The sequence below is a fragment of the Pan paniscus genome, chromosome 4 (assembly GCF_029289425.2).
Source record: "Pan paniscus chromosome 4, NHGRI_mPanPan1-v2.0_pri, whole genome shotgun sequence".
In the NCBI taxonomy this organism is placed as follows: domain Eukaryota; kingdom Metazoa; phylum Chordata; class Mammalia; order Primates; family Hominidae; genus Pan; species Pan paniscus.
The window spans coordinates 168,909,498-168,917,735 of record NC_073253.2 but is presented as its reverse complement, the minus strand read 5'-3'; the positions used below and the strand labels follow the sequence as shown (position 1 = coordinate 168,917,735).

The 8,238-nt window shown below is 50.4% G+C and overlaps 1 long non-coding RNA gene across 2 annotated transcripts; it reads left to right on the top strand.

Moving 5' to 3' along the window:
* Positions 1-1,176: 1,176 nt before the first annotated feature.
* Positions 1,177-7,758, top strand: LOC100994717 (uncharacterized). Of its 2 annotated transcripts, XR_610997.4 has the most exons (4): positions 1,177-3,742; positions 3,824-3,915; positions 6,803-6,859; positions 7,301-7,758. It is a non-coding gene; the product is annotated as an uncharacterized LOC100994717 (long non-coding RNA). The 2 variants fall into 2 exon arrangements; XR_008625521.2 differs by lacking the exon at positions 3,824-3,915 and having other exon boundaries at positions 7,301-7,743.
* Positions 7,759-8,238: the final 480 nt, after the last annotated feature.

The following is an 8,238-nucleotide window of genomic DNA, read 5'->3' as shown; positions in this document are numbered from 1 at the left end:
GCCTGAATGCCCTTTCCCCACCCCAAACTCCGCTACTGCAGGGCCCAGCCCAGATCTCACCTCCTCTCCAAACTTTCCCAGGTCTCGTCTGAGTGAATTGCTCCATCGACCTCAAAGTCTTTCTCTCTATATCATACTATGATTTAGTACCTTTTAAAATAGGAACACAAGTGCCTGGCACAATGCCTGGCCCATCGTAGAGCCCGAGGCAGTATTCTCTGGAATGAAGTGGTACTCAGCAAAGTTTGGTGTAAAGAACGTGTGAATGAGTGAATGAACAAATCAACGGGTCTCTTGCCTACATTTCACTGCTGTTAAGGGGATTCATTTCGGTGAAGTAACCTCCAAAGCTCCCAGCACAGAGCTGGGCACAGAGTGGGTGGCTAGTCAGTGCTCGCTGGCATGAGTCGGTATGAGGCAATGCTGTCTTCTAGGCCACACCTAGCCTAGACTTCCTGACTGGGCCAAATGCCAGCATGAAGGCCCCAGCAGGCATATCGCTGGGGAGCTGCCTACAGATCTCCCAAAAGGAGCAAAGTCTGCGGCCCTGCCCACCCGCCCACCCCGTCCTGCTAGCTCAGATGCAGTCCATACTGCCCCAGCCTCCTTCCTGGGCATGCAGTCTGGGGAAGAAAAAGGAGGAGGAAAAATCCGGTTAAACCATATGGCAAAGCTGTTCTTTTAATCAGCAGTCGTGGAGCCCTGGAGCGGGGGCCAGGAGACGTGGTTGTGAAGCAGGCCACAACGGCTAGTGGACAGGGGCAAAGGCCCTGGCGTCTTCAGGATCTGGGTTCAAATCCTAGCCTGTGGGCTTCAGCTGTCGTGATGCCGGACAAAGCCCACTCCCTCTCTGAGGCTCGGATTCCTCACCTGTAAAATGCAATAACAGTAACTTGCCACATGCTGGTCTGCAGACAAAAACTGACTTGGGACAGGTTCTTACCCTATGCAACATAAACTAAAGACAAATTACTGTATCTCCATATGTGTGTGTATATATGTCAACATAATAGGTCACGAATTGCCCTCCCTTAAGAAGGATTGGCCCTTATTCTGTGATTATATTCTTTCTTTATTATTATTCTATTTTTATTACAGAAACAGGGTCTCATGCTATTGCCCAGACTGGAGTGCAGTGGCATAATCACAGCTCACTGCAGCCTTGAACTCCTGAGCTCAAGTGATCCTCCCACCTCAGCCTGTAGCTGGGACCATAGGCACACACCGCCATGCCTGGCTAATTTATGCTTTTTAGAGACAGTCTTGAACTCCTGGCCTCAAGCAATCCTCCTGCCTCGGCCTCCCAGTGCTGGGATTGTAGGCATGTGCCACCTCACCTGGTCCCTTCTTTGATGATTATTTTTTCAGTGGAAAGGACTAAGGGCCTTTGAGCTGTTGTTCCCTCTGCCTAGAGTCCTCCCCCACCCACCCCCACCCACAAGACTCACTGCCTCACTAGCTTCAGAACTTAACTCACACGTCTCCTTCTCAAGGACACCTTCCCTGATCACCCTATCGGAAATTGCCATCCAGCCACAGTGTGCCTTTCCCCCTTGCCTGACCTGTTTTTCCTCCATAGCACTTAGCCCATCTGACCTATGATTTAGTTCCTGCTTGGGCCACTGTCTGACTCTTCCCAAGAGGGCAGGGATTTTTGTCTGTCTTGTTCACAGCTGTATCCCAAGGCTTGAAAGAATGCCTGGCACAGAGTAGACCCTCAATAAGTATTTGTCAACTGAATAAACAATTGAGTGGATATTTGCTTTATAATGTCTTTCCATGGCAAAACAAAAAGTGAGCAGGCCTATGTCACCTCCCAAAATTGAGGTCTTGGAAAGGAGAGGATTTCACTGGTCTATGAGGTCCTTACATTACTGAGAAAATGGAGGTAAAAAAAAATGCAACAGGGACAGGCGCGATGGCTCATGCCTGTAATCCCAGCACTTTGGGAGGCCAAGGCGTGTGGATCACAAGGCAGGAGATCAAAACCATCCTGGCCAACAGGGTGAAACCCCACCTCTATTAAAAATACAAAAAAAGAAAAAAAAACTAGCTGGGCATGGTGCTGCACACCTGTAGTCCCAGCTACTGGGGAGGCTGAGGCAGGAGAATCATTTGAACCTGGGAGGCAGAGGTTGCAGTGAGCCAAGATCGCACCATTGCATTCCAGCCTGGTGACAGAGCGAGACTTGATCTGAAAAAAAAAAAAAAAAAAAAAGCAACACATATTATGGCACCTGGAAAAACTCACTGAACAGTAATAATTATTCCCCTCCTCCTCTGGTCCCCTTCCTCTCCCCACATTCAGTGTAAGGCCTTATCTGTCTCCAAACACTGCAGAACTTACAGGCCCATACCAGCTTTTCCCTGCACTAAGCCAGCAGCCCTCTGTCCTCTCATTTTGCTTCATTCATTGATTTTCTTTAAAGATCCTGATGACAGACCTGGCTTGGGAGAGCCAGCCAGATCTGTGAATGGGTCTGATGGAGGCCTGTCCTGCCTGGAAGACCTGGACACTGGTATAGGTGAGCCTGGTCAGGACTCCACAGCGTTCATGATCCCAGGTCACAGGTGAAAGAAATACAAGTTTTGCATGGGTTTGCTTGCTTTTCAGTTCCAGGCCTGCTGCTGAGGGAAGTCCAGGTGTCAAATACTAAGGCTAACTGTAGCCCTGGAGGTGCTGGCACCAGGCAGAAAGGTTTTACAAAGCTGATGACCCATATCCACTGGCCTTAGGAAGGGCAGGACCAGCTTTAGGACCCTGGGCCAGAGCCAGAAGGAAGTGCAGAGACCAAATTGGTTGACTCTGGGAAAGACTAAGGGCCAGAAACGTTGTGGGCCTTACTTCAGATCTCACTTGGAAATAGCAAAATTAAAAAGCTGATTTCCTGCCGGGTGTGGTGGTTCACACCTATAATGCCAGCACTTTGGGAGGCTGAGGCAGGCAGGTCATTGCAGGTGAGGCGTTCAAGACCAGCCTGTCCAGCATGGTGAAAGCTCGTCTCTACTAAAAGTACAAAAAAAAAAAAAAAAAAAAAAATTAGCAGGGTGTGGTGGCGTGCACCTGTAATCCCAGCTACTCAGGAGGCTGAGGCAGGAGAATCATTTGAACCCAGAGGCAGAGGTTGCAGCGAGCCAAGATTTCGCCACTGCACTCAGCCTGGATGACAGAGCTAGACTCAGTCTCAAAAAATAAATAAATAAATTAATTAATTAATTAACTAAAACCCTGATATTCTTACATCTCCAATTCCCTGTCCAGCACTCTCTGATCAGGGTAAGAGGGGCTCCAGCCCTGGGCCCTGCATTTTAGAAGGTCTTGCTCAGACACTGCCCCTCCCTGCAAGTGAGGAGTCTTGGGGAACAAAGGGCTGTGCCCAGTTGGAACTCACATGCCTCCCTTCCAGAGGACGCTCTGGGTTCCCAGGACCCTGGGGTTCCCCGTCCAAATGCCCATGCCCACTTCTGAGGCCTCCTGGACCTCTCCAATTTTCCCTAGTGTGGACCACATGGCCAGTGGGTGCTCCAGCCCTGAAGGCTGGACAAAGGGCAGCTGCTTTGTGGGACCTGGGTAGAGCTTGGCCACGTGGGCCGAGTGCCCGGTTTCTGTTTTTCTCCCGGTGCAGGAAAACATGAAGAATGGGGAAAGTAGCTGCCACATGCCAATGTGAAACTCCGAGGAGTCTAGCCATTCTGATCTGGCCTTCCAGGTCATTAGGAAGCTCTGCCATCATGTGAGGAGGTATGATATATTTTATCTAGCAGTTTGTTAGCTTGCTTTAAAACTTTTAATACTTAGACATTTGGTTTGTGACCCTGCCAGGGAAAGCCTGCTGTCTGGAGAGCACACTGGTCTCCAGCGTGGGGAGAGAGAGCACTTTCGGGCTTTGCTGAGGAGGGTCTTCATAAAAAAGAGTAAGTGGGCATCTCCTCGCACAGGTGCTTGGCTTGCTAGACCTAGGGCCATTCTCACATCACCTTTTCAGCTGAGGAAACTGAAAGTCCCAAGGTCACGCAGCTGGGAATATATGACCAAATGGCCTTCACCTTCCCCTAAATGATGTTTCAAATGACAAAATAAGGGGACAAGGAGAGATGGTTTTGTCTTTCTTCTGGGGGTGCCTTCAGCACCTGCAGGCTTTCCTTCCTGCGCATCTCCCCGGCCACTTTGTCCAGCCAGCCCAGGTGTGCAGGGGCTGCGTGTCTTTCCACCTGGCTGCTGCAACAGTCCAAACCTCCACTGTTGATTTGACTTCCCAGAAACGAGCCTGATTTGGGGGCTCTGGGGTGAGAATGCAGGAAATATTGGGATGTGGTTTCCCAGAAAGTCACACATCCCTTTAGCTTTCCCAGAAAGTGCCGAGTCCTTGCTAAGACGATTTCCTATGGAGGGAGACACTGGGTCTGCACGAGTTTCTGTTTAATTGTTTTAGAGAAAATGATCTGGACCAGAGGGAATGAGTCTGGACCAGACCTCGACACTGCCCCAATTAAAGAACTTGAGAACACTGGTCCCATCTTCCCCTCTAATCTCCCCTCTTTCCATCGCCTCTCCCAGTGCCCTGGGCTCCACTTACAGGCCCCTGAGCAACCACTGCATTTTTGCACATGCTGCTTCCACCTAGGATGGATGGCTTTTCCCTCCTTTCTTCACCCCACCAGCTTTCTCCTTCAGGTGCCAGCATAGTCCCTGGCTCCTTGGGTCCCTCCCACTTGTCCCCCGGCTGTAGCTTTTATGCCTCCTCTGTACTTCCCAAGCTCTAGAGTGTCCTTCTATAAACAGACTCTGTGTACCGTACTGTGGGCTGATTGCTACCTGTCTGTCTCTTGTCATTGCTGGCAAGCAATTTGGGGTAGGGATTACGTTTTATTCACCTCTCTGTTCCAGTGTGCAGCTCGGACATGGAGGGCAGAAGGTGCTCAGGAAGGATCTTCTGCATGCAGGAGCCTCCTCTCTCAAAGGGTGTTCTCCAATCATGAGCTTATTTGCTGTTTACATGCCCGAGGAGGACTGACCTTAGCAGCTATGATGACCTCATTTATCACTGTGGATAAGCACTTGGCCAGGGTCTCGGCCAGCACCCCGGGCCCAGCCTCCTGGTCTACTCGTTTCTGGGGGTGGGGGCATCTGCCCACTGTCCTGAACTTTCCTCTGCTTGGGTAGGGACAGGGAGCCCCAGCATCACTTGTTCCAGGATGACCAAGCAAATTGCAAGGTGGCATTTGGCCTTTTTCTCAGCGATTGCCAGACTTTGTCCCAGGGTGAGGAGGAAGCCAATGGAAGAGCTGGGGTGAGGAGATCAAAGACCTTTCCAGAGATTCAGGCAGGGGCCCAAACCAAGGGCATTTCCAGGCGGGCACTGGGACCAGCCCCAGGGACACGCCAACGCACTGCTGGGGCCAAGGGGAAAGGTTGGTTTCAAAACCACATGTGCGGCAGCCTCACCACTGAGTCATGCTTGTGAGGCCTGCTGGAGACCAAAGACAGGGGCTACAAGCTCAAAACCGCCTGGTTAGTGCTGACTCTTGATTTCCTGGCCTTCCACTTCCAAACCTTCCTTGGATGGCTAAACTCCTTCTGGAAGACACACCTGTTTTCTATATTTGCCTGGTATACCTCACTTCTTTGAGTGACAGCACCCCAGAGATCCCCTTCTCCACTCTCACTCCGTGTAGTTAAGGTGAGGTTGGATTCTCTCCTCTCTGCCCCCCCAACCCCCCTACCCCCAGCACTAAGGACCCAGGCTCAGCCAATCAGAATATCTCTCATGCCCATCATGGGCTCTAGGATGGGAGCATGATGGAAGAGTGGCCATTGAGGCTCAGTTCCAAGACTTTTGTGAGAAATGCTGGGGAAGAGACCCTCTCTTTTCCTATAGGGATTGCTCACTGTGCAAATATGCCAGCCTGGAACAGCTGGGGCCTCCATGTGCACAGTGGAGAATCAGAGAATCAGGTCACCCCACAGGAAAGCAGGACCATAATGGGGTAATAGGCAGAGACTCAGCCTCCTGGCCATGCACCTCTGAGCTGTGTGGACTGATTCTTTTTTGCTTAAGCATGCTTTCGTTTTCATTTCATTTATTTATTTATTTTCAGACACAGTCTTGCTCTGTTGTCCAAGCTGGAGTGCAGTGGTGTGATTTCAATCTCAGCTCACTGCAACCTCTGCCTCCCCGGTTCAAGTGATTCTTCTGCCTCAGCCTCCTGAGTAGCTGAAACTACAGGCATGAGCCACCACGCCAGGCTAATTTTTGTATTTTTAGTAGAGATAGGGTTTCACCATATTGGCCAGGCTGGTCTCGAACTCCTGACCTTGTGATCCACCCGCCTCAGCCTCCCAAAGTGCTGGGATTACAGGTGTGAGCCACCGCGCCCGGTGAAGCATGCTTTCAAGTGGGGTTTCTGTCAATTGCAAACAGAAGATTTCTGACTAATATTCCCTGGATAATATTTATTCTATCTTCCTCTCCATTCTTACTCTCTGCCATAGCTTAAGCCTCATCATCCACTTCCACATCTCCTACCTGAGATGATTTTAGTGGACTACCAACTCAGAATTACAATGGAATCACTGCAGTAGATGACTAACTGCTATTTGCATGCATGTTTTATTTGTGAATGTGACCTTACAAATCGATTTTCATGTCTCACTGATGAAGGCACCAAGCGTCAGGGAGACAAGGGACTTGTGTGCAGCCAGTAAGTAGCAGAGCTAAAATTTGAGCTCAGATCGTCTGACTCCAAAATGCATGCTCTTTCTCCACAGCTCACCGTCATGTCTTGCTTCTTTCAACTCTAGGTACTGCCAACAAGAAGGCCCAATCATGATCCTCCCACAACAAGAGCAGATTGTGAGGTAAGAACACTTTGATCCCTTGGGAACACAGAGCCACGAGTGTGGCCAGACTCTCTCAAATATCTTAGACTTCATGGCTATAAGGCACAAATTCTAGTTTTGGTTTATCCTTTTCCTCCTGCCCTCATCTGCCCTCCACTCAATTTCCAAGCTCATCTTTAATTTTGTTGCCATGATCTCATGGGCCAGGCTTGGGTGACATGCCCATCACTGCGCAATCTCTCAGGTCAGGGGATGCGCTGTCCAATGGGGTTGCCTTGGGTCATATGCCCTGCCGTGCATTTCGGTCAGTCCTATTCAAGCCAGATGGATGGAAAGTGGGGAAGATGGTTCTCCAGAGGCAAATAAGGTGCTGTTACCAGGAAGGGTGGCCACTCCTTCTCACTCCCTTGCCTAAGACCTCAGCCACCCAAAGCAACAATTGTCTATTTGGTTCTATAGCATGGCAAGCTCTATGCTGAGCACTGGAAGGACAAAGAGAGATTGGGCACAGACTTCTCACTGATCCAGGTGATGAGGAGCTCACATCTGAGAGGATGTGACCATGGATGACCCACCAGAATGTCATGGGATCCAGCTACAGCCAAGGAAGCACAGAGCACCGTGGGAGCGATTTATTGTGCTTGGGGATGGGGAAGGGGACATGGGAGGAGCCATATTGAGAAAGTAACATGGGTACTTGGCTTCACAGAGTGTGGCCGCTTTCATGAGGAAGCGATGGTGGGGGAACAGCGTCTCTGGCGGAGGGAAGCAGCAGGTGCAGAGGTGCAGAGGTGTGAGGAGTCTGTCACATTCTGGGAACGGAGTATGGTTGGGTGACAATGCAAGACAGAGAAAGCAAGGAGGGAAGGAGGGGCCTAGCCTGAGGAATAAAGAATAATAAAAGCAGGAAAACAATTGCTAAGAGTTTGGATACCTTTTTCTGCCCTTTCATCTAAGCTTTGCTAGTCAGCCAAGAGAAAGCTGGCACTTCCCCTCCCCGAGCTTCCCTCGAAAGAGGAAGGGTTAATTCAGAACAAGACAAAGAAATGTCTGGGGACCTAAGTGTGAAAAGGAGAGACAGAGTCAGCCTGAAACCTGAAACTTAAGCAAGTGAAGGGGGCTGGAGAGGAGAAGAGCAAGCCAAGGAAGGGACAAGTCAGTAGCTGAATCCAATAAAAACTGCCACGTCTAGCCCTGCACTGGGCCTTGGGGCTATGGAGACAATAAGACAGGGCTCCTGGCCCTATGGCTCATAGGCTGCCTGGAGAGGCGCACAAGGACCCAGGCAAAGACAAACGAGTGGGCTGCGTTCAGTGGCAGCAGAAGGCCAAGGGGCTTAGGGAGCACCAGGAGCATCTGCTCCAACACAGGGTCTGGGAAAAGCCTTCCTAGAAGAG